The 27,017-nt window shown below is 45.5% G+C and overlaps 1 long non-coding RNA gene across 1 annotated transcript; it reads right to left on the reverse strand.

Moving 5' to 3' along the window:
- Positions 1-22,974: 22,974 nt before the first annotated feature.
- Positions 22,975-26,918, reverse strand: LOC115651360. The gene is made up of 2 exons (XR_004000336.1): positions 25,804-26,918; positions 22,975-24,877 (listed from the first exon to the last, which is right to left on the reverse strand). It is a non-coding gene; the product is annotated as an uncharacterized LOC115651360 (long non-coding RNA).
- Between the last annotated feature and the right edge of the window lie 99 nt (positions 26,919-27,017).

Here is a 27,017-nt window from a genome sequence, read left to right on the forward strand (position 1 = left end):
GCCTCCACGTGGCAAACGAGCCCCAACATGGAACAATGGCGAGTTGCTGGACCTCATCAGTGTTTGGGGGGAGGAAGCTGTGCTCCAGCCGTAGGAATTACGATACCTATGGGCAGATATCAAGGGCCGTGCTGGAAAGGAGCCATGACCGGGACGCGCTGCAGTGCAGGGTTAAAGTGAAGGAGCTGCGGAGTGCCTATTGCAAAGCACGCGAGGGAAACCGCTGCTCTGGTGCTGCTCCCACAGCCTGCCGTTTTTACAAAGAGCTGGACGCGATACTTGGGGGTGACCTGACCGCCAATCTGAGGACCACAATGGACACTTCAGAGTGGGGGGGGAGGAGGAGGAGCAGGGGGAGGAGGAAACCGAGAGTGAAGGTACTGGGGTGGGGGGAGACACCCCGGAGTCCCTGGAGCATGCAGCCAGGAGCTCTTGACAAGCCAGGAGGAAGGTAGCCAATCGCAGCAGCCGGTACTTGGTGGAGGACAAACAGAGGAGCGGGTTCCTGGTAAGCAGCTTTTATTTTCAGGATGGAAATTTTTCAGGAGAGGAGGGAGGGTTATGTATGCATGCCTAGATGTGGAATAGCGAGGGGTGGGGGGACCATTGCTGCACACAGGCAAGCTGCATAGGGGCCAGGGCAGAATCCGCATTGCTGTAGGAGACCTTCCCGCTCTTCCCAGGTGACCCGCAGCAGCGAGATATCTTCCAGGATCAACTCCTGTGGAAAATGCTGGGAGAGTGTTCACTGTAGGTGCCCCCTGCAGCTGTTTGCTTTCCCCAACACACAGAAACCCCGAGGACAGTACAGTCCGGAAGCAATCAGTCCCCTTTGCTCACCATTTCGGGGCTCCTGTGGATTATGTGCGCTCTCTTTGGTATGGAAAAATTATGCTATTGTGAAGAATGTTACTCCTTCACTGTGTGGGAATAACTGTCTGAGATATAAACAATGCTGCCTCTGTTAACTGTTCCCTTTTTTGCCTTTCCAAAAGCAACCTTGAGTTCCCGGCTGCCCATGTTATCAACAGTTCAAAGACTCCAAAACCTCCAGAAGAAGCTGTGAAAAAGCAAAGAAGACCTGCTGCAAGCAGTTATGGATCACTCTGCCAGAGAGAATAAAAAACTGCAGAACTGGAGGGAAAGGGAAAGCAGGATCTGCCAGAAAAACACAGCGGCCAGGAAGAAAAGAACAAAGCAGCTGATAAGCATCCTGGTGCACCAAGCGGACTTTATCCAGGCGCTCATATCCATGCAGGCAGAGCACTACCATGTCACCCCTCCCCCATCCCAAAGCTCTTTCCCTTGTGCCCCAATATCAGATCAAAACCCCCTTCCCCAGCATCCAAGTTCTTACCAACACCAGCTGCCTCCAAAACCTGTACGTTCACCAACCAGCCCTGAGAACTACGACCCTTACCCTCTGCACTCAACCCCCATCACCATGCAGTATAGGCATCCTGAAGTGCAGCAGTCATTGCACAGCACTCCAGACAGGACACATTCAAACCTGTGACTGTACAGTTCCCCACCCCACCCCCCTGCCCTTTTAGGTTCCCAAAATGTTGTGTGTCTGTCAATAAAGTTATTTTCTTTTCAATAAATGAATTCTTGGCTTTGAAAACAGTCTTTATTATTGCAGAAAGTCAAAGATACCTTAGCCCAGGAAAGAAACAAGCACTGCAAATCAGCTTAGGAAAAACAGATTCCTACTAACATTGTAACCACTGCACTTCACTTCCGTGCAAGGCACCAAACATTACTGTTGGTTTTCAGCCTCAAATTCCTCCCTCAAGGCATCCCTAATCCTTGAAGGCCTTTGCTGGGCCTCTCTAGTAGCCCTGCTCTCTGGCTGTGCAAATTCAGCCTCCAGGCGTTGAACCTCGGAGGTCCATGCCTGACTGAATCTTTCACCCTTCCCTTCACAAATATTATGGAGGGTACAGCACGCGGATATAACCGCGGGGATGCTGCTTTCCCCCAAGTCTAGCTTCCCATACAGAAATCGCCAGTGCCCCTTTAAATGGCCAAAAGCACACTCCACAGTCATTCGGCACCGGCTCAGCCTGTAGCTGAACCGGTCCTTGCTCCTGTCAAGCTTCCCTGTATACGGTTTCATGAGCTAAGGCATTAACGGGTAAGCGGGGTCGCCAAGGATCACAATGGGTGTTTCAACGTCCCCTACTGTGATCTTCCGGTCTGGGAAAAGAATCCCTGCCTGCAGCTTCCTGAACAGGGCAGTGTTCCGAAAGATGCCTGCATCATGCACCTTTCCAGGCCAGCCTGTGTAAATGTCAATGAAACGCCCATGGTGATCCACAAGTGCCTGGAGAACCATAGAGAAATACCCCTTCCGATTAACATACTTGGATGCTAGGTGGGGTGGTGCCAGAATAGGAATATGCGTCCTATCTATTGCCCCTCCACAATTAGGGAAACCCATTTGTGCAAAGCCATCCACAATGCCCTACACATTCCCCAGAGTCACGGTTCTTCTTAGCAGGATGCGATTAATGGCCCTGCAAACTTGCATCAACACGATTCCAATGGTCGACTTTCCCACTCCAAACTGGTTAGTGACCTATCAGTAGCTGTCTGGAGTTGCCAACTTCCAGATTGCAATAGCCACCTGCTTCTCCACTGTCAGGGCAGCTCTTAATCTCGTGTCCTTGCGCTGCAGGGTGGGGGCGAACTCAGCACACAGTCCCATGAAAGTGGCTTTTCTCATCCAAAAGTTCTGCAGCCACTGCTCATCATCCCAGACTTCCATGATGATGTGATCCCACCATTCAGTGCTTGTTTTCCGAGCCCAAAAGCAGCGTTCCACGGTGCTAAGCATTTCCGTGAATGCCAGAAGCAATTTAGTGTCATACGTGTCAGGTGACTCGCTGTCATCGTCAGACTCCTCATCACTTTGTATCTTAAGGAATAGCTCAACTGCCAAACGTGATGTGCTGGCGAGACTCATCAGCATACTCCTCAGCAGTTCGGGCTCCATTTCCCACAGAAATCGCGCTGCACAGAAACCGTTGAGAGAGTCAAGATGGCGCCAAACGTGGACGGAATAACAGGGATTGCTGGGATGTGAAGTGATGCATCACAGGGCGTTGGGACAGGAAGCAGAATGACCTGCACCCTCCGCCCCCTTGCCACAACCCACGGCGCCAAAATGGTGACAAAATGGGACGAGGTGCTCTGTGGGATAGCTGCCTATAATGCACCACTCCCAATAGCGCTGCAAATGCTGCAAATGTGGCCACACTGCAGCGCTGGTAGCTGTCAGTGTGGCCACACTCCAGCACTTTCCCTACACAGCTGTACGAAGACAGCCTTAACTCCCAGCGCTGCACACCTGCAAGTGTAGCCAAACCCTAGTCTGGTGGTGAGAAGATCCAGATGAATACCAGCCCAAGTGAACCTGCTCTGCCTGTGCCTGATGAAAAGAAGCAGCCTCCTGTGACTTCTCCAACTGCAGTCTCACCCCACTCCTCTGAACACTTTCCCAGTGATAGTAATACAAAAATATCCTTCTCCAATGATCCAGGTGAGTGGGACACGACTTCTCAAGATCTCATTACATACTGGACTGAGACGGGCCCACAGAAACGCCAGAATCTAGATACTGATTTTTCATTGGCAAATACACCAATCAGAATTGTTATCTGACCAAATCATTTTTTGAATATGTGAAGCCTAGCAAACAGATTGGCAAGTGAGAATGGCTCATCTATTCGCCTTCTAAGAAGAAAGTGTACTGTTTCTATTGCTGCCTGATTTCTGATACCAAAAAGTGGGGAATGTTCTGTGAAGGCTTCAATGATTGGAAGAATACTGCATACATTACCAATCATGCAATGAGTAAGCAGAATACATTGTCAGTAAGCAGCTACTGTGTCTGAAAGAAAGTGGCAGAATTGATACCTAAATGGAAAACCAGTTTTTGGATGATTGTGCTTATTGGAAGAATGTTCTCAGACGCATAGTTGAAACAATAGTTTTTCTTGCAGAGTATGGTCTGCCATTCCGTGGCTCAGATGGGATCAAAACACAATGGCAATTATCTTGGCATTCTAGAGCTAATCGCTAAGTTCGACCCTTTTTTAGCTCAGCACATCAATGAACATGCAAATTGTGTAAAAGGCCATACATCATATATATCAAAGACTATTTGTGACGAATTCATTGCACTGCTGGCAAAGAAGACACTGTCAGCCATTGTAGATGAGATTAAAGATGTGGGATATTTTTCAGTGTCCATTGACTCAACACTAGATGTGTCATGTAGATCAGTTGACTGTCATCTTGCATAATGTGCTACCCAGCAGACCAGTTGAGCATGTCATGACCTTCATAAACATCACCAGCCACACAGGGGAGAGTCTTGCCTCGTACCTACATGACTTCCTCACCGAAAATGGGATTGACATCAGCCTTTGTCGTGGCCAAAGCTATGACAATGCAAGTAATATGAGTGCAAATATTCAGGGATGCAGGCAAAGATAAAAGAGTGCAATGTTTTGGTTGATTACATACCATGTGCTGCACACTCACTCAGCCTTGTTGGCCAGTCTGCCATAGGTGGTTGTGTTGAAACAGATTCTTTTTTTGGATTTGTCCCAGAATTGTACAATTTTTTAACTGCATCAACCAGTCATTGGATGATTCCTAGAGATTCACTACCAAAGGGATGCCCAGTGTCCAAATCACTCTCAGGGACATGGTGGAGTGCCAGCGCTGAAGCTGTGAATGCAGTTGTTCTGGGATACCCCAACATCCTTGAAGTGCTAGAGAGCATCAAGGATGATGAATCTCAAAAATCAGCAACAAGAAAAGATGCAAAGATCCTGAGTGATGCAATGTACACTTTGGAAACTGGCATTTTGTGTGGGCTCTGGAATGATATACTTCAGCCATTCAGCAGGTGCTGTCTAAGCTTGCAAAGTGCTCAAATTGATCTTTCCACTACTGTAAACCTAATGAGGAGTCTTGGAACTGTTCTTCAACAAATGCAGGATAGTTTTGATGAATGTGAAATTCAGGAGGCTGCAAGGACTGCTAACCATGAGTATAAGTCAGCCAAACACCCCAGAAGACAGAAGACAATGAAATGATGCAACTGCCCACTCATTCAGTGACAAGGAGGCCTTCAGAGTTAATACCTTCATCACAATCATCAACAAACTGAAGACTTCATTAGAACGTCGGATCAAAGCTTACAAAAATATTGACAAAACCTTTAGTGTACTGACAAATTTTTTGCCTAACATTTCAAGTTCCAAGGTCAGTGAGGATATCAAATATCTGTGTCTGAAGTACCCAGAGGATCTCACAGCAGATTTTGCAAAGAATTTCTTTAATTTGTTGAATTCACATCACTCTCAGATATATAGAGAAAAGATGATGAAAGCAAATCTATTTGGATGTACCAAGTTATCTCTGAATCCAATGTGATAGAATGTTTCCCAAATGTTGAAACTGCTTTATGGCTGTATTTGTTGCTAATGATCACTAACTGTAGTGGAGAATGTTCCACCTGTCTTCTAACAAGGGTCAAAAATGTCCTCTGATCCACCATGACTCAAGAGCATCTCAGCGCTTTGTCCCTTTTGAGCACTGAGAATGCAATTGGCTGGTCTTTGAATTACGATGACATCATTCATGGCTTTGCCACTGCTAAGCTAGCGGAAAAAATTGTTCAAAGAATTGAGTGTAGTGAGAATAGAATAAACTTGTTAATTTTACATAAATAAATAATATGTAAATATGTATGCAAATCAATGTTTGATAACTTCATAATTTTTTTTTGCAATATGCAATTAATACTTAGGCCCTTCCCTCCCATTAGCCTTAGGCCCCTCATAACCTTAATCTGGCCCTGGTTCCAGGAGGTAGGGGGCAGTGTTCCCCCACCTCCCAGCTAGGAGTGCCAGTTATATGGCAGGAAGGAGGAAAGTGGGTGAGGGATATTCCTCCAGCACTGGGGAAGCTGCTGGTTTGGATGGGTAGTGTAAGAAAGTTCAGGACGTGTTCCAGAAAGCAAATGTATCCCTGTGCCTTGCTGTATCTCTTGGGTTATTCCAGGACAGTCACCACCTAAGCTGTAAATTCAGGTGCTCTCCCATTATCTTTCTGGGCTTACTAGGGACATATCTTCATTTCTGCCATCCAGGACATCTCTAGGGGCTCTAGGCTGCTCTCCTGTGGAGAACTTCACAGGGAAGATCCATGTGACAGAGCAAAAGGATTCCATCTGCAAAGGACATGGAGGAGCTGTGGGTTACATATAAAAAGCCTGCTGGAAACAGCCTACCCCCAAACAGCTGATAGGCAGGAAAACAGGGAGGCCATGGAAGCCAAAGAGGGCTGTGCAACAGGAGCAGAGGAGCCTGAGAACAGCCTATTTGCATAGTCAATACACCAATGCTTCCCCCAAGACTTCCAAACATAAGCACATGGGCTTGCCCTATAAATGTCAGCACCACCATGCTCACTGCAGCAGAAGCATGGCACAGAGTCCAGCGTATCCAATTTACTGCTGCCCAGGACTGGGAACAGTAAACAACTGAGCCCAGATCCTCAAATTTCAGTGGGGGGGGGAGGTTCCTAACTACCTGTGAGGATCTGAGCCTTTGTCACTGGTGGGCTGCAGTAAATAGGCAGATCTATACATTGGCCTTTAACTAGTTATATTTGTTTTCATATCAATTAAAAAATACTGAATGTGCCACATTTTCCCCACTTCACAGCCCAAATAATTAGTTCCACACTAGAATCCTCAATGTATTCTCCCCTCCCCCACAGCCATCACCACCTCCCTTATCTGATAGCTTCCCCCAGCTCCTTGCGAGGTTCTTCCTTCCGTAGTCCTTGCAGCTTTTACACCCTTGACAGGAAGAGGAATCTGTTTACAATAGAGCCACTGGATCGGAATAAGCAGCAGTTACCTCCATGAGAGTGGGTGACAAATGAAAAGCCTGAGCATAGTTGGGGAGGAGAGCTTTCAATGGTCCTGAGAATTAGTTTCCACAATAATGATCATTGGATAGGTTTGTTCCCATCTGCCATCATTCCCCTCTCCTGCTCTCTGTAATATCCCCAGAGGTGTGGTTTGGGGGGTGGGCGCAGTGAGGCGAAGCACATGCTGCAAGTTCATGCCTTTTATTAGAAATAGGCTACTGGGAGGTGATCCAAAACCCATTGAAGTCAGTGGGAATCTTTCCATTAATTTCAATGAGCTTTGGATGGAGGCAGCTGCTAAGGTACTATGATATTTCCAGCCCCACTAGACACAGACCCCTTGATAGTGGACGGGCCTGCTGTTAGGATTGCCAGGTGTCCAGTTTTCTAATGGAAAGTCCAGTCGAAAAGGGACCTGTACAGTGTCTGGTCAGAAATACTGACTGGACACCAAAAGTTCAGTTACTGCCCACAGGGGAGCCAGAACAGGGGGTGCAAAGGCACCGCCCACTGCAGCATGTATGACCATAGCAGGGCACTTGCAGAGAGCTGGGGGCAGCATCCCTGTGAGCCAGGGGGGTGCCAATCCATGCTGCGGGATTGCGTTTGGATCACGTCCTATTTTCCACCCTCCTCTCTGGCTCTGCTCCCACCCCGCATCTTCCTGGGAAGCCATTCCAGGGGCTTCAAGACATGCATGACCAGCACCAGAGACGCAACTAGGGAGAATTTTGGATATACGTTGGGGGCGCATCAGTTGGAAGCGACGGAGGAGGAGAAGGACCTTGGGGTACTGGTTGATAGCAGGATGACTATGAGTCGCCAATGTGATACGGCTGTTAAAAAAGCAAATGCGATTTTGGGATGCATCAGGCGGGGTATTTCCTGCAAGGATAAGGAGGTGTTAGTACCGTTATACAAGGCGTTGGTGAGACCCCATCTGGAATACTGTGTGCAATTCTGGTGTCCCATGTTCAAGAAGGATGAATTCAAACTGGAACAGGTTCAGAGACGGGCTACAAGGATGATCCGAGGAATGGAAAAACTGCCTTATGAAAGGAGACTCAAAGAGCTTGGCTTGTTTAGCCTGGCCAAAAGAAGGCTGCGGGGGGATATGCTTGCTCTATATAAATATATCAGGGGGGTTAACGTTAGGGAGGGAGAGGAATTATTTAAGTTTAGTACTAATGTAGGCACGAGGACGAATGGGTATAAACTGGATATTAGGAAGTTTAGACTTGAAATTAGACGAAGGTTTCTAACCATTAGGGGAGTGAAGTTCTGGAACAGCCTTCCGAGGGAAGTAGTGGGGGCAAAAGACTTTCCTGGCTTTAAGACAAAGCTTGATAAGTATATGGAGGGGATGTTATGATAGGATCGTTAATTTGGGCAATTGATCTTGGATTACCACCAGATAGGTCTGCTCAGTGGTCTGCGGGGAGATGTTGGATGGAATGGGAACTGAGTTACTGCAGAGAATTCCTTCTTGGGTGCTGGCTGGTGACTCTTGCCCACATGCTCAGGGTTTAGCTGATCGCCATATTTGGGGTCGGGAAGGAATTTTCCTCCAGGGCGGATTGGCAGGGGCCCTGGAGGTTTTTCGCCTTCCCCTGCAGCATGGGGCACGGGTCGCTTGCTGGTGGTTTCTCTGCAGCTTGAGGTCTTCAAACCAATTTTGAGGATTTCAATAACTCGGTCCTGGGATAGGGGTTGTTATAAAATTGGATGGGTGGGGTTCTGTGGCCTGCCTTGTGCAGGAGGTCAGACTAGATGATCAGATTGGTCCCTTCTGACCTATGAGTCTATGAGTCTATGAGAAGTGACTTTGCAGTACCAGCTCCCGCTTCGCCTCCCTCCCTATGCCACTTGGATGAGAGCTTGGCCCAGCCCTGGAGGGTGGGGGAGGAGCGCCCTTAAAACTCAGGTCATGCTTCTCATTGTGGAGTCTGGAACCCAGCTCGCACACACAGCACGGGGAGGAAATGGCATTTCCCCCTGCCTGGCCCAGCTCATCCAGAGAGATTGACAGCACCTCATGCTCCCTCCACGACTGCTGCCTGCAAACCTCACTGCCAGCCTGGCCCAGGGCGTGGAGACCAGAGGCGCTGGGTCATCAACCTGCACCAGCCCCTTCTCAGCCAGAGCTGACTCCTACCTGCATTTTGTGGGTAGACTCCGCTTCAGCTCCCCACCTAGCTCTGCTGGGTTCTGGAGGGAGGAGCATGTGAGTGGGGAGGAGTGAGCAAGCAGAGGCAGGAGATGGTGGGGGTTCTGTAGTGTCTGGATTTAAGAAATTGGGAAGTTGGCAACCCTCCGTGGCCGTACATATAGAAAGATGCACTGCAGATCTGACAGAAGCAGGCCTCCTCAGGCAATTTTCATCTGCAGAGTGAGTTTCCTGCCTGTTATAACAGTAAATCACTTGCCACCCTTACTTCTGCACTGCCCTTCAGAGCTGGGCATCCCGAGAGCGGCGTCTGTTGGCTGGGTGCCCAGCTCTGAAGGCAGCGCCCCACCAGCAGCATCGCAGAAGTAAGAGTGGCAATAGCATACCATGCCACCCTCACTTCTGTGATGCTGCCTTCAGAACTGGATGGCTGGAGAGTGGTGGCTACTGACGAGGGCCCAGCTCTGCAGACAACAGCACAGAAATAAGGGTGGCAATACCATACCATGCCATCCTGACTTCTGTGCTGCTCCTGACAGTGACTCTGCTTTCAAAGCTGGGCTCCCAGCCAGCAACCAGCACTGCCGCTCTCCAACTGCCGAGCTCTGGAGGCAGCACTGCCACCAGCTGCAGCGCAGAAGTAAGAGTAGCAGTACCACAACCCACCCCTACAATAACCTTGCAACCTCTACGCCCCACCCCCACCCCCCAACTCCTTTTTGTGTTGGGACTCCTACAATTACAATACTGTGAAATTTCAGATTTAAATAGCTGAATTCATGAAATTTGCAATTTTTAAAATCCTAAGACTGGGAAATTGACCAAAATGGATTGTGAATTTGGTAGGGCCCTAACTATGAACTCCAGAGCATGGAGGCGCACATGGGACAGAGAAAAACAGATTCTGAGCATTTCCTTTAAATATATATAGTATCCACATACTATAGTGATGGGCCATTATAGAAATCTAGACAGATAGGTGAGCAGGAGCAGGTGGGAAAAACATGTGTTCCTCTTCTAACATAACAATTATTCCCTCACAGAGTGCAGGAAAATTACAGCTATTTCTACATGATTGAACAAGGTCTTACACCCATCAGCCTGTGAATCATGTATCCAGAAGACAGTTTTTGCTACCCATAATTTTTGTGCAAGCCTGGACACTGTCTATATCTCAACTAAATCCAGATCACACGTTATTTGATGAAACTAGGTTGGACTAGTTTATTAATGTCATTATAGGGAGTAGGTCACTCAGATGTTTTAAGCTGTGCTCTAATATCAGCAGGCAGCAGCTGCAGGAACAGTGTGAGCTCTGGGGATTTATTTCTCATCTCTTTCCACTGAAAAGAGGTCATTATTTTCCAGCAAGTTCCCCATGACTTTGTCTAATAGGATGCACAGAACTCATAGACTCATAGACTCATAGACTCTAGGACTGGAAGGGACCTCGAGAGGTCATCGAGTCCAGTCCCCTGCCCTCATGGCAGGACCAAATACCGTCTAGACCATCCCTGATAGACATTTATCTAACCTACTCTTAAATATCTCCAGCGATGGAGATTCCACAACTTCCCTAGGCAATCTATTCCAGTGTTTAACTACCCTGACAGTTAGGAACTTTTTCCTAACGTCCAACCTAAATCTCCCTTGCTGCAGTTTAAGCCCATTGCTTCTTGTTCTACCATTGGAGGCCAAGGTGAACAAGTTTTCTCCCTCCTCCTGATGACACCCTTTTAGATACCTGAAAACTGCTATCAGGTCCCCTCTCAGTCTTCTCTTTTCCAAACTAAACAAACCCAATTCCTTCCGCCTTCCTTCATAGGTCATGTTCTCAAGACCTTTAATCATTCTTGTTGCTCTTCTCTGGACCCTCTCCAATTTCTCCACATCTTTCTTGAAATGCGGTGCCCAGAACTGGACACAATACTCCAGTTGAGGCCTAACCAGCGCAGAGTAAAGCGGAAGAATGACTTCTCGTGTCTTGTTTACAACACACCTGTTAATGCATCCCAGAATCATGTTTGCTTTTTTTGCAACAGTATCACACTGTTCACTCATATTAAGCTTGTGGTCCACTATGACCCCTAGATCTCTTTCTGCCTTACTCCTTCCTAGACAGTCTCTTCCCATTCTGTATGTGTGAAACTGATTGTTCCTTCCTAAGTGGAGCACTTTGCATTTATCTTTATTGAACTTCATCCTGTTTACCTCAGACCATTTCTCCAATTTGTCTAGATCATTTTGAATTTTGACCCTGTCCTCCAGAGCAGTTGCAATCCCTCCCAGTTTGGTATCGTCCGCAAACTTAATAAGCGTACTTTCTATGCCAACATCTAAATCGTTGATGAAGATATTGAACAGAACCGGTCCCAAAACAGACCCCTGCGGAACCCCACTTGTTATACCTTTCCAGCAGGATTGGGAGCCATTAACAACTACTCTCTGAGTACGGTTATCCAGCCAGTTATGCACCCACCTTATAGTAGCCCCATCTAAATTGTACTTTCCTAGCTTATCTATAAGAATATCATGCGAAACTGTATCAAATGCCTTACTAAAGTCTAGGTATATCACATCCACCGCTTCTCCCTTATCCACAAGGCTCGTTATCCACATCCTTTGGAAACTTCTTAAAAAACAGTTAATGGTTTATTTTCACATGCCTTTTACTGCTTTGTGAAAACTAAAAATTAACAGGAAAAGCTTTAGTACTAGAAAGTTCATAAGTAATTAGTACAAGACATATTTATAATAAAAAATGAACAGAGAAGCAAAGACATTTGGACCAATTTATTAAAAATGCAAAAGAATAAATGATACTTGCCTCATATAAGAAGTGAAATTTTCTGGATGTTAAGGTGCGAAGTATAATTAATTAATTAACAGAGCTGCAAAATCTGCCTCTATCAGGCAAATTTGTTACTGGCCAAGTTCAACTTTGCTGTCCCAAGAGACACATTTAATTCACAGATTTTTTTCCATTGATTAGTGTGTGTATAGGTTTCTTTTTCCACATATATAGTTGTTTTAACATTATCTCTGCTATAACAGTGGAAAGTTTGATTTCATTATAAGATATAAGAAGTGGCCTGGGTTTTCAAAGCTACATTCGGTATTTATTTGACTGTTACAGTGGATGCAACTTCTTGCTAATAAACTCTGAACAACCACATAACATGCAGTTTTATTTATCTGGTTTTAATACACTGTGCTGGCAAGCCTGCTTTAAGGAAGGTAATTCTTATGGAAAAATACAAAAAAGATCAAATCAGACCATTTTACCTTGACTTGTATGGAAAATTCCTTGAAGTGTCATAAATCTTTGATATTTTCCTCAAAGCTCCAGCTCTTGGAAACATGGGATTACATGAGAATCTTAACTTTCATTAAAAAAAATGAAAGTACATTCCTAACCCTCATGGTTGAAGGCCCCAGTACACCATAAAGATTCAGCAAAAGGAGGCAAATAAAAGAACTCAGAGAGAAAAATCTCATGATTTTTGTAGAGCTGACTCATTATTTTTTACTTGGGGTTTGCAATACTGCATGTGACAATGCAGTAGGCAATTCACCAGCAGAAAACCCCCTTGTATCAGGTCACAATGGGTCTGGCTGTAGTTACTCATTGGGAGCTCACAGGCAGGACACTAGCTTCAGAGGCTCAGTGACATTCTACCCTCCAACCAGGTCACATAGGGCCTTGCTCCATGCAAGACGTACAAAGCAGTCCAGCCAAAGGATGATCATAGGCTCAGTCAAGAAGTTACCTGGCCTCCCCCAAATCTATGCCTCAATGTCTCTACTCCTCTGGTTTCAGGAGCCCATCCAGATTCTCCCCTGCCAGGGAAGGCTTGCAGCTCTCTGCACCCCTTAGGTGTAAGTAGGGAAACCCAGGCCCACCTTTTCCACCAGCTTCCAGTTCATGGCTCTGTGGAAGGCATCCAAAGTCAGCACCCAAAGGTGCTGTACTACTACTTTCCTGAATTACTTTCTACAAATCCCTTTCTCTCCACAAGCAAAGACATTAAACAATATATATCAAAAGGAAATATCAGACCTTCTGAGTGTCAAGAATCCCTTTGCTCAGTAGGTCACTGTCATAGTATAATTCCCAAATCTGAACCTTAGCGTCCAGCATGAATTCCCCTAAGCTTAATTACCAGCTTAGATTCTGTAGCGCTGCCACCAATCAGGAATTCCAGGGCCTGATACCCTCTGGTCCCCCCAAACCCTTCCCTGGGGACCCCCAAGACCCAGATTCCTTGAGTCTCAAAACAAAGGGGAAAAAAATCATTTCCCTTCCCCCTCCTTTCTTCCTCCCAGCTCTTTCCCGCCCTGGGTACACTAGGAGACCACCGTGATTCAATTCCTTGAATCCCCACCCCAAGAGGAATGTTACCTTCCCCCTCCCTTCTTCCCCAGAGAGAGATACAGAGATCAATGCAGAGAGTAGGTTTTTCTTCCCTCCTCCCCTTCCTTTCTCCCACCAATTCCCTGGTGAGTGCAGACTCCCTTCCCTGGAGTCTTACAAAAGATAACCCCATAAAAATCAGTTAGGTTCTAAAAAAGAGGAAAACTTTAATAAAGAAGGAAAAAACATAAAAACTGTCTCTGTAATCAAGATGGTAAATATACAGGGTTTTTTAGCTTATAGACAATAGAAAGAAGCTTTCTCCAGCAGACACACAATTTAAGCTACTTCCAGCAAGTACACATCTGCAAATAAAGAAAAACAAATTAAAAGACTATAACCGTCTTTGTACTTACTCCATATTCTGAATAGACAAGAGACTGTAGCAGGGAGATTGGCAGAAACCTGGTTGCACCTCTAGTCCCGTCCAGGACCCAGAGAGAACAACCCACAAACCCAAAACCCACAAACAACGGCTTCCCTCCACCTAGATTTGAAAGTATCTTGTTTCCTGATTGGTCCTCTGTTTAGGTCCCTGTTTGTTAACCCTTTTCAGGTAAAAGAGACATTAACCCTTAACTATCTGTTTATGACACGCCCCCCAAATCGTAGACAGTGAGGAACCTCACTGACGGTGATTTCTTCCTAGAACTTTAGAATAAATAGATTAATACAACACATGCACCTTTACATATACTACTAAGTATGTAAACTACAAGACGTTCTACATTTTAAGGACAATTTTTAACCAGTGGATTCTGGGAAACTTCCACGGGAGAGTGCATCAGCTACTTTGTTAGAAGCTCCTGAAATGTGTTGAATTTCAAAATCAAAATCTTGGAGAGCTAAACTCTATCGAAGAAGTTTTTTGTTGTTTCCCTTGGCAGTATGAAGCCACTTTAGCGCAGCATGGTCAGTTTGTAGCTGGAACCGCCGTCCCCAAATGTATGGGCGTAGCTTTTCCAGGGCGTACACAATCGTGTAGCATTCCTTTTCACTGACTGACCAGTGGCTTTCCCTCTCAGACAGTTTCTTGGTGAGAAACATGACAGGGTGGAAGTTGTGATCCGGTCCTTTCTGCATGAGAACTGCTCCTATACCACGCTCAGATGCATCGGTGGTTACTAGGAAGGGTTTGTCAAAGTCCGGGGCCCTTAACACAGGGTCAGACATGAGCGTCGCCTTAAGTCGGGTAAAGGCCTTTTGACACTCATCCGTCCACTTAACTGCATTTGGCTGGGTCTTTTTGGTCAGGTCAATCAGTGGGGCAGCGATTTGGCTGTAGTGTGGTACAAATCACCGGTAGTACCCGGCCAAGCCTAAGAAGGATTGGACCTGTTTCTTTGACTTTGGGACAGGCCACTTTTGGATAGCATCCACCTTGGCCTGTAGGGGGTTTATATTTCCTCGACCCACCTGGTGTCCCAGGTAAGTCACTCTGTTTTGGCCTATTTGACACTTTTTGGCCTTAACAGTTAGTCCGGCCTGCCTGATGTGCTCAAAGACCTTTTCCAGGTGTTCTAGGTGTTTGGGCAAGGAGTCAGAAAAGATAGCCACATCATCAAGGTAGGCAACTGCATATTTGCCCAGTCCTGCTAGTAGACCATCTACCAGCCTCTGGAAGGTGGCGGGTGCATTTCGCAGCCCGAAAGGAAGTACATTAAATTCATACACCCCCGCATGGGTGATGAATGCTGACCTTTCCTTGGCAGGTTCATCTAGTGGTACTTGCCAGTACCCCTTGGTTAAGTCTCTTATAGATATGAATTGGGCACGTCCCAACTTCTCCAATAGGTCATCGGTGCGTGGCATTGGATAGTTGTCTGAACGAGTTACCGCATTTAGCTTACGGTAGTCCACGCAAAAGCGTATTTCCCCTTGGTTTGGGTACCAGAACCACCGGAGATGCCCATCCACTGGTAGATGAGCGGATTATACCCATCTGTAGCATGTTTTGGATCTCCCGTTCTATAGCAGCTTGGGCATGAGGAGACACCCGGTAGGTTGGTGTTCTAATTGGGTGAGCATTACCTGTGTCAATGGAGTGGTATGCCCATTCAGTCCGTCCTGGGGTGGCTGAGAACAATGGGGCGAAGCTAGTGCACAGCTCCTTGATTTGTTGCCGCTGCAGACATTCCAGGGTTGTGGAGAAGTTCACCTCTTCCACGCCACCGTCACTTTTTCCTTCGTAGTAGACACCTTCAGGCCACTCAGCGTCATCTCCTCCCTGGACTGTAAACTGACAAACCTGTAAGTCTCTGGAATAAAAGGGCTTGAGAGAATTAACATGGTACACTTTGGGCTTTAGGGAGGAATTGGGAAATGCTATGAGGTAGTTAACAGCTCCCAGGCGCTCTTGGACTGTGAATGACCCTTCCCATGATGCTTCCATCTTATGGGCCTGTTGTGCCTTCAAGACCATAACCTGGTCTCCTACCTTGAAGGAACGCTCTCTGGTATGTCTGTCATACCAGGCCTTTTGCTCTTCCTGAGCATCCTTTAAGTTTTCTTTAGCAAGGGCTAAAGAGTGTCGGAGGGTGTTTTGTAAGTTGCTTACAAAGTCCAAAATATTTGTCCCTGGAGAAGGCGTAAACCCCTCCCATTGCTGCTTCACCAACTGTAATGGCCCCTTAACCTCGTGGCCATACACAAGTTCAAACGGTGAAAACCCTAAACTGGGATGTGGTATAGCCCTGTAGGCAAAAAATAACTGCAGCAACACTAGGTCCCAGTCATTGGAGTGTTCACTGACGAATTTACGTATCATGGCCCCCAAAGTTCCATTAAACCTTTTCACCAGGCCATTGGTTTGATGGTGGTACGGGGTGGCAACCAAGTGGTTCACCCCATGAGTTTCCCACAGTTCTTTCATGGTCCCTGCCAGGAAATTAGATCCTGAATCTGTAAGGATGTCGGAGGGCCAACCTACCCTGGCAAAAATGTCTGTTAGGGCCAGGCACACAGCTTTAGCCCTGGTGTTGCCTAGAGCTACTGCTTCCGACCATCGGGTAGCAAAGTCCACAAAAGTCAGTACGTACTGCTTTCCTCTGGGTGTCTTTTTTGGGAAAGGACCCAGAATATCCACTGCTGCTCACTGAAATGGGACCTCAATTATGGGAAGTGGCTGGAGAGGGGCCTTGACCTGGTCTTGGGGCTTTCCCACCCTTTCGCACACCTCACAAGACCGGACATACTTGGCAACGTTCTTGCCCATCCCTTCCCAGTGGAAGGACTTCCCCAACCTGTCTTTGGTTCTGTTCACCCCAGCATGGCCACTGGGATGATAATGGGCTAAGCTTAAGAGCTTTTCCCTGTACTTAGTTGGAACCATCAACTGTTTTTGCGGATGCCAGTCTTCCTGGGGTCCACCAGAAAGAGTTTCCTTGTACAAAAGTCCTTGTTCTACAACAAACTGGAATTGATTAGAAGAGCTGAGAGGCAGTGGGATGCTCCGTGCCGCCGCCCAAGCTTTCTGAAGGCTGTCATCTGCTTCCTGCTCAGTCTGGAACTGTTTCCTTGAAGCTGGAGATACCAGTTCTTCCTTAGACTGTGGACTTGGGCTTGGTCCCTCTGGAAGTGATGTAGGTGATGGGGTTGTTTCCGTTGCTGGTGAGCCGCTCTCCACTGGTGCACCAGGGGGTATTTCAGGTTCTGGCTGAGCCTCTTGGGTGTGGTTGTCTGCTGCTTCTGCCAGTTCAGGCTCGCTGGCGCCCTCTGGTGTTGGGGTTGAAGATGGATTTGCAAGCACTGTCGTCAGTGCTGGCAACCGTTCTGGTGCTGGCTGCTTTTCCAGTTCCTGGTCTGGGACTGGAGGCACTGTGGCTGTTTTAGCCGTTGGCAGGGGATCCGGGTCCACTACCTCTGTCTGGGTCTCTGGTAACACAGACGAGGCCTCTGTGGATGGCTCAGGAACAGGAATGGGTCTGGAAGCTTGCCTGGTTTGGCTGCGGGTAACCATTCCCACTCTCTTGGCCCGCTTCACCTAGTTGGCCAAGTCTTCCCCCAGCAGCATGGGGATGGAATAATTGTCATAAACTGCAAAAGTCCACATTCCTGACAAGCCTTTGTACTGGACAGGAAGTTCAGCTGTAGGCAAGTCTACAGCTTGTGACAAGAAGGGGTAAATTGTTACTTGGGCCTTTGGGTTGATGAATGTGGGGTCGACGAAGGATTGGTGGATAGCTGACACTTGTGCCCCGTGTCTCTCCATGCGGTAACCTTCTTTCCGCCCACTCTCAAAGTTTCCCTTCGCTCCAAGTGTATTTGAGAGGCATCTGGGCCTGGGGATCTTTGATGTGATGGTGGTGTAATGAACTGCACTTGGTTGGGGTTCTTTGGGCAGTTGGCCTTTATATGTCCCAGTTCATTACATTTAAAGCATCGCCCAGCTGACTGGTCACTGGGCCGAGGTGGGTTACTGGAGACTGGTGAGGTGGAAGAATAGGGCATCTGTGGCTTTCCTTGGGTTGTAGGTGGGGTCTTGGGCTGCCCTCGGTTATAGGGTTTATTGTCGATGTGCCCCCTGGGGTATTCGTTCCCCTTGACAGTAGGTTTTTTCCTTTTCTGTTACTTCCATCCATTTGGCTTCAATCTCCCCCACCTCAATTACCGTTTTTGGCTTTCCATCTAGGATGCACCTTTCTATTTCCTCAGGAACACCATCTAAGAACTGCTCCATTTGTATCAGGAGGTGCAGCTCATCCAGATTGTTAACCTTTGTTTCTGATATCCAGGCTTCATAATTCTTTGCAATGTGGTAGGCGTGTCGGGGGAATGACACATCTGGTTTCCATTTTAGTGCTCTGAACCGCCGACGGGCATGTTCAGGTGTGATCCCCATTCAGTATCTGGCCTTGGTTTGAAAAAGTTTGTAGTCGTTCATTTTCTCCTTAAGCATTTCAGCCGCCACCTCTGCTAAAGGTCCACTGAGCTGTGGTCTCAGCTCTATCATGTACTGGTCTTCAGGGATGCTGTACCCAAGACAGGCTCTTTCAAAATTTTCTAAGAAGGCCTCAGTGTCATCACCTGCCTTGTAGGTGGGAAAATTTGGGGGATGTGAAACAACAACTTGAGACGGGTTGTTAGGATTGGCTGGGTTCTGTTGCTTAGCCTTTTCTAATGCCAGGGTCTGCTGGTAGGCCTCCCTCTGGAGTTCCAACTCTTTCTCTTTTATTTCCAGCTCTCTCCTGTGGGCAGCCTCTCTTTCTGTTTTTCTCAGCTCCATCTCTTGTAGTTTTTTTTCCATGTCTCACCTGTGGTCTGCGTCTTTGATTTGTTCCTCTGCCTCCAGTCTCACTCGTTCCTGTTTCAGGGCATCCTTGGTAGTCATGGTTCCTGCTTTCTTGTTTTGGGGTGCCCTCTGGTGTTTATTGCCTGAACTGCAGCTTTTCTGTTACTTCTTGGGTTGCCTAGCAACAGTGCCTTTCTAACTGGCCTTCCTGGAGAAAACTAGAACAAAAGAAACCTTCATTTGCATGTGTGTTCTGCTGGTGTAGTTGACTCACAGCTGGAGTTCTATTGTCTAACAAAAGACCCTTGTTAAACTTAATGGCCTTTGCCTGAGGCAATCTCTATGCACAGCCAGAACGGAGCAAGGAAAAAAAAAATCTCTGGCTGTAGTTTTGAAAACCCTCTCTCTGCTACAAGCAGCTAGCAGATAAAAAGAAAAATAATAATATTACTGGCTTTTGGATTCTACTTTCCCACACGCTGCCAACATGTCATAGTATAATTCCCAAATCTGAACCTTAGCGTCCAAATATGGGTACTAGCATGAATTCCCCTAAGCTTAATTACCAGCTTAGATTCTGTAGCGCTGCCACCAATCAGGAATTCCAGGGCCTGATACCCTCTGGTCCCCCCAAACCATTCCCTGGGGACCCCCAAGACCCAGATTCCTTGAGTCTCAAAACAAAGGGGAATAAACCATTTCCCTTCCCCCTCCTTTCTTCCTCCCAGCTCTTTCCCGCCCTGGGTACACTAGGAGACCACCGTGATTCAATTCCTTGAATCCCCACCCTGAGAGGAATGTTACCTTCCCCCTCCCTTCTTCCCCAGAGAGAGATACAGAGATAAATGCAGAGAGTAGGTTTTTCTTCCCTCCTCCCCTTCCTTTCTCCCACCAATTCCCTGGTGAGTGCAGACTCCCTTCCCTGGAGTCTTACAAAAGATAACCCCAAAAAAATCAGTTAGGTTCTAAAAAAGAGGAAAACTTTAATAAAGAAGGAAAAAACATAAAACTGTCTCTGTAATCAAGATGGTAAATATACAGGGTTTTTTAGCTTATAGACAATAGAAAGAAGCTTTCTCCAGCAGACACACAATTTAAGCTACTTCCAGCAAGTACACATCTGCAAATAAAGAAAAACAAATTAAAAGACCATAACCGCCTTTGTACTTACTCACTATTCTGAATAGACAAGAGACTGTATCAGGGAGATTGGCAGAAACCTGGTTGCACCTCTAGTCCCGTCCAGGACCCAGAGAGAACAACCCACAAACCCAAAACCCACAAACGGCTTCCCTCCACCTAGATTTGAAAGTATCTTGTTTCCTGATTGGTCCTCTGTTTAGGTCCCTGTTTGTTAACCCTTTTCAGGTAAAAGAGACATTAACCCTTAACTATCTGTTTATGATAGTCACAGAGTCAGAGATCCCAGGCAGCTGAACACCCTCACAGGACTCACTACAAAAAGCTAACAGAATACAAGGCTATTATCCTCCACTGCTAGTGAGCTAGTTTGTTCTCCTTTTAAGCTTCTCCTCCACCCCAGGCATGCTGTGCAGGTGTAGTGGGGAGGGATTAGCTGGACTCAGAGTAGCTCCTTAACCCCTTCCTTTGTGGTGCAATGTTTGTACACCTCATCACACACAACACAACACACAACAATGGTCAGATCCTGTTTGATTTTATTTGTCCCTAAATCCTAAATAAGCATTAATCTTCACTGCATGCCTATGAGGTAGATAGGTATTATCATTTACAGCTGAGGAAAACATCCATGTGATGTAGGGCTAAACTGAGTCATTAGGCTCAGCCCAGAATAACGGGCAACACGTATATGTGCTGACTCAGGAGGAGCTGTGGGAAGGAATTGTTCCTTTGGGCTCATGATCTCTGGGTTAATGTGACATCAGCAAGATGAATGCCTGGGCATCAATAGCAGTATATTCTGTTAGTGATCATAGTGAGTGAAATTCACTTCTGTGCAGAGGACCAGCACATGTTTGTGCATCACTTAAGACCTCGAAATAGGACTTAAGTGGGTTAGATCTCATATTGGCTCCCTGCATAGAGTGAATTTCACCCAGGGAGAAATGCCAGTATCTGTGAGCTAAAAATACCTAACAGCTATGGTAAATACTCTTAATTATTGAGTAATTTCTTTAGCCATCAAAAAATCAAAATACTTAGTTTGTTGCCATGGCAGAGGGGTTCAGAGAAGTAAGTGACATCCCACATTGAGAATTAGTACCATCCTGATGAACATAGACTTGGACTATTAACAGATTAGCCCTAAGGAACACAGTGTTAGGAACAGTCATTTAACCATGCCATGTTTGTGCAAATGCATGTCACCCACAAGACTTTTCCACAAAGCATGAATTTCATTTTACTTTCTTCTATGCCTCTCTTTACCCAAAATTGGCCAAACCAACTATTTGTAGACCAAAAGCAGACCTGTGCATTTTATGAGTTGAGAGGGAAAGTGTTTAAAAAATCACCCTCTTCACTCCTGCTCTGGCCCCTTTGCACCTGGTAAAAGCACCACCCTGGTGTAGAGAACCACTAAAAGCCCCAGCTCCGAGCGCATTCTGCTGGCACAGGAACTGCAGCAGACAGCCATAATGTTGCCTTCTGAGGACTCCCTAGCAACTCCTGGCATAGGGGTATCCCAGAGCTGGGGCTAAGGAAGGGGACACACTGTGTACAGTTCTGCAACAATTCCAGGCGGCACTGCAGCACCTATGGCATTCCAAGGAGGTTGCTGTAATTTGGACAGGCACCACAGTTGTCTAAAGTTTGTCAAGGGCCCCACTAGTCCCTAGATGAGTGGTTCCCAAACTTTAACAACCTGTGAACCCCTTTCATTAAAATGTCAAGTCTCATGAACCCTCTCCTAAAAATGAATATTGCCAGGATTTTCTCCTTTAACCGAGTATAAACTGTAAGAGCAGTGATCTTGGAAATATGAAATTTGTTTTTATGACATGCTTATTACACACTATTTATTATTATTTATCATTACAGTATTTTTATTGTATTATGAAATGGCAACACCCTTCCAACATCTCACTTTCGTACCTTGTATCAGTTTGAATAAGCTTGTTATAAGACAAGGCTCCTATGTTTCATCAAGGAGTATAAGATGTGAAACAGCATGAAGGTATTTAAGAAGCCAACTCAAAGAGTTCCTTCTACACAAGCATTCAGGTCTTGGGCAGTCCAGGCAAACAACACATGTTACAACAAAGCTTAAACTTGTTCTTCATAATAATTTTAAAAACAATACTAGCTGCCTATTTAATTTAAAAACAGCAAAAAATATCCACCTCCCTTTCCATTTTCTATAAGGAGTCTAGAAATTTAAATCTCCTTCATGTGATAGATACGCTTGCTTTGATTTGCTTAGCTCTTGGAAGTCCAGGGTCTCTGGGCTGCTGGTCCTGTGCTGCCCAGGATCCCTAGGTACAGCTCTGTCTGCCATTAGGGAATTTTTCCCCAAGAACCCCCTGTAACATTTCACGAACCCCCAGGGGTTCACAAACCCCAGTTTGGGAACCACTGCCCCAGAGTAGCCTAGGATTGGGAGGGCACAAAGGTGGTTTAAAGCCACCATTGCACCCTCACTGGGCTATGAGATTTGTGCTGTGCCCTGTAGAGAGACAGAACAGAATCTTATCCCTGGGTTCTAATCCCAGCTCTACCCCTAAATTGTTATGTCACCTCGGGCAAGACTCTTTTCTGCAGCTTCCCAATCTGTGGGCTGGTCTACACTAGGGGAGGGGATCGATCTAAGATACACAACTTCAGCTACGTGAATAACGTAGCTGAAGTCGAAGTATCTTAGATAGAGTTACCTACCATCCTCACAGCACAGGATCGACGTCCGCGGCTCCCCCTGTTGACTCCACTACCGCTGTTTGCGTTGGTGGAGTTCCGGAGTCGACAGAAGCGCATTCGGGGATCAATATATTGTGCCTAGAGAGACGCAATATATCGATCCCCGAGAAATGGATTGCTACCCGCCAATACAGCCGGTAATGAAGACGTACCCTGTGATGCGGGTTATAGGACAATGATACTCACCTATCTTTGTAAAGGAGTTTGAGCCCTCCTGGTGACAAGTGCTGTATCAGAGCTAAGGAATATTGTTAATGAACCGTGAAACCCTATTCCCATTGCAGAAAGAGAAACACATCTAAAGATGGGCTGGATATTTGAATGTTCTTTTATTTCTGAAAAATGCTTATATTTTAAACAATTCTCCAGATAACTGCTCTGATTTCTAGAAGCATTTCTACTAAAAGATAAATATGTCTATGTTCTTATGTCTCCAAATGTTAAACAATTTTTTTACCAGACTTTCATCTAGTGCTATTCCAATTGCTTCAATGAGCTTTTGACTTACTTTATTTACTTTGTTTTAAACAGACAATCTCACTAGATATTATCATATCTTAGAAGGACAAATACAGTAACTAAAATATATCATGTCTTACTAAGTTATTTCTTGTATATTAAATGAGGTAGGAATAACCAAATTAGGCCCCTGATCCTGCAAGAATATATGCACACTGAGTAATTTAATACAGATGAATAGTCCCATTGACTACTTATGTTTACAAAATCAGTGCTCCACAGTGTCTTCCTGCAGCTATCTTTCTGTTTTCATCTAATCAATACTGGCATGGTTTGTTCTCTGGAGATCAAGAATCTAGGCCCCAATCCAAAGCTCATTGAAATCTGTGGGAATCCTTCCATAAACATCAATGAACGTTGAATCACGCTGGTAGAATTACAGTGACAGGGCTATATTTTTCTGCGAAGAATAAAACAGCATCACTATTTATAAGCTATTAAAGAGCCCCCATTCTCTCCAATTCATAAATGTCTAAAAGCATTTAAAGTGGTGGAGAAGAACCAGACAGTTCAGCTTTTTTGAAAATTACATTTTAGAAGCATACTAAGAATTTATACTTTCACTTCGCTGAGAAAGAAGTTGCACTGAAATCCATGTTTTCAGAAGCTGTATTTTCATGTTACAGTGAGTTGTTTTACCCTTAATGGAGACGGACAGCTAGCAGAATATGATTTGTATCAAGCATCATAGAGGGTGGACTCTATATTTTTGCAAACCAGAAATGTACTCATTAAGAGATATGACTTGAACCAAGAATAATACCATGTAAGTGTGACATATTGAACCCTTATCTTTACTTACTTAAAATGAAGACTAGATTTTAAAATATTTCCATTCTATCCATTATAAACATAAAAAATGGCAAAATCCTTCACATAAATCTAACATAAAAGTTTAAAACAAATTGATGTTTCTGCCAACAGCAATTTGCAGGATACATTTATTCTAGTGGGAATGCACAGGTTTTTCTATTGACACAGAAGAGACACAAAGAGTTAAAGAGAAACAATCAACTTAAAAATCACCCTTCTCTGTCAATATTTATTCCTATTATTAAAATGAACCCCTAATATTTGTAAAGGAGAAAAAGAGTTTAAAAATAATGATTTCTTTGTATTTTTTTCAGTTAGCTTAGCTTACACTTTTGAAAGCACACTGGGCCAAACTCAGTCTGGGTCTGCTCAGTGCAACTCAGTTGAAGTCAGTGTAGTTGAACCCACTTAGATCAGCCACACTATGGCAATTTGTGTCAGTTTTACTGTTTTCCATATATGGTCAGGCCTCACTCCTGCAAATAGTTATGCATTTGCTTAACTTTTAACCTTAGCCCACTGGAGTCAACGAGACTCCTCAGAGAGCATAAACTTGAGTACCTGCATGAGGCATTGCAGGATGGGGACCTGAATTAGTAATTTTCCCTGCTTGTGTGAGTTTTTCACACAGTAACAACATAGTTGATATAGAACCTGAAACTAGCATTTAACTCATTTATTTTTTTTGTTGATTAGACTTCAGGTTGACACTCTTGCTTTAAAGATGCTCCATAAAGGAATATTTACAGCAGATCTGAGGCGCCAGGTCTTAAATAGGAAAGCACATCTTCTACTTCTTTTTATAGCTCGGAAGGTGGAACAGGAACCATCCAGCTGGTCCAAGGACAGCCAGGGAAAATGCTGATAAACCAATGACAGTCTCCTGAATCAAAGGAAAGAAGGTTAACTGAAGCTAGAAAAGTTGGAACGCTTCCAAAGGAAGCAGTCTGTTGCCGACCAAATGATATATTACTGAATTACTACCACTCTAATCCCAGTAATGTGATAGATTCTAAAGGAAGAACAAACAACAGAGAATTATTATACAAATTTAAATGAGACTCACTAGTAGAATTATTTCAAATCAACCAAAAAACAAACTGTGATTTTAAATCTCAGACCACTACAAACACAAAGAACTTTCAAAAGTGTCCTCAGGGTTTATCAGCTTTGCAGCTATTTCTATAAATACAGTGCATTTTCTGTGTATTTTTCTGTTTTCCATAAAATCTATACAGAAATAATATTATTTTGGTTGAGAGCTACATTTGCACAGATGTTTACCTCAAAATGAGTCACACAAGACCGCCTTGTGCATCCATGAAACACGGTGGGACAAAAAAGGGGATGCTACAATAGGGAGGAGTTGCTGGGTAAGGTGTTTGTGGGGGAGGATGTCATTTAGACTCACAATCTAGTGTTAGGATAATTGGGAGCAGTTACTGAGTGATTTCTGTTGGGTAATGTAATTAAGACTCATATAAAAGGGCATGTCAGGTAAACAGGATTTTGCTAGGTATCTATGTTGGTGTGAGAGGAAGATTCCCTTTCCCACGGATGAGGAGCCTGTCCTTCCAGCCTGCGGGGAAATAGGAAGCTTTGGGTGGAACTCCCCTTCCCCTAGAAAGAAAAGAGAGCTCTGGGGAAAAACTGGCCTGCCCTTTCACCCTGTGGGGACAGGAGTGCCTGTGGGAAAACATTTTTTGGCCTCTCTATATGGAAGGTGTAAGAAGAGCACCCTTGGGACATACTGATGCCCCCAGCTGTGGGTGAGGTTTGAAGCCAGGTAGATGAAGGAAAGGAACTCACCACTAGTCCCACGTTGTCCTGGGGTGGTTGGCTGTGAAGGAGGCGGCTGCCCCTGCTGACAGTCCTCCAGAAGAGATAGCTGGAAAGAAGTTGGGATCCATGGTGCACAGGAGGGCCCATCGTCCTTTCCAGGTGAGAGAGGAGGCCACAGCTGGGGAATCCTGACCAAGCAGCAACTATTGCTGTGAAGAGCTAGATGGGTCTGTTTCCTCACCTACTGCCAGGAGCTTGGTGTTGGGTGTGCAGTTCTTCTTGAAGAAGTAAGGAGTCCTTGTGCTCAACAACCAAGTCCTTTTATTTTTAAGATGCATGCATGAAAAATCAACGGAAACCAGAACCTACTGTGGAACTGCAGCCTCTGGCTCAGCATCTGCCGGAATGCTTGTGTCTGCTCTTCAAAGGGAAGAAAGACCTTTGGATTATTGCAGCCACCTCCCACAAGCTTGCTTAAGCTATTGAGCCCAGGGAACAGGAGGAGTCAGTCCTTGCAGCTGAGAGAGACTGATAAAAGGGAAGGGAGCCTAAACTGTAATATCCCATCGCCTCACAAATATCTGTCCCCCATCACTATTAGGCCCTTGAAATCACTCCCCCCAATGAACCATCACTCCCCAAAATTATATATTCCCTAAAATTCCTATCTGTCCACAACAACAAATAGCCCATCATCTTCCCCTACGAAAGTATCTGCTCAACGAACAACCAGCCCCCTCCAAATGTTTTTATCCTCTATTTCAGACATTCAACATACTTCCTTCAGCACTCTTCCCTCAAATATCATTGCGTTCAGTGGTGCAAAGGGGCTGTAAAGTGGCCTAACTGGACAGTTAAAAGATTTCCATAGCAGGGGGAATGCCCAGGTAACATACAGCTGGCCCCTTCAGCTCTAGCCTTGTCATAGGAAGTATGTCAGGAGCATGACTAAAGGAAAGGGGCATGGCCAGAGATGCTGGGAGTAGATTACTCTAAATTGCTGTGGTGGACAAAGAAGCCAGAAGCAGACAGGTGTACATGCATACATGGGATCCACACGCTAATCTGTCCTTTACGTCCTGTACTGGAACATCTCAGAGAGCAACTGTTTCTTGAGTTATTGTTATTATTCTCCAAAAGTGGGCAAGGAAATTTGCAAACATGTAGGAAAATCAAAGAGATAACCATATAAATAGACAAGCATGGAGACAAAGATTAGCGGGCAAGGGAACCACATACAG

This window comes from Gopherus evgoodei, chromosome 4, assembly GCF_007399415.2.
Source record: "Gopherus evgoodei ecotype Sinaloan lineage chromosome 4, rGopEvg1_v1.p, whole genome shotgun sequence".
In the NCBI taxonomy this organism is placed as follows: Eukaryota; Metazoa; Chordata; order Testudines; family Testudinidae; genus Gopherus; species Gopherus evgoodei.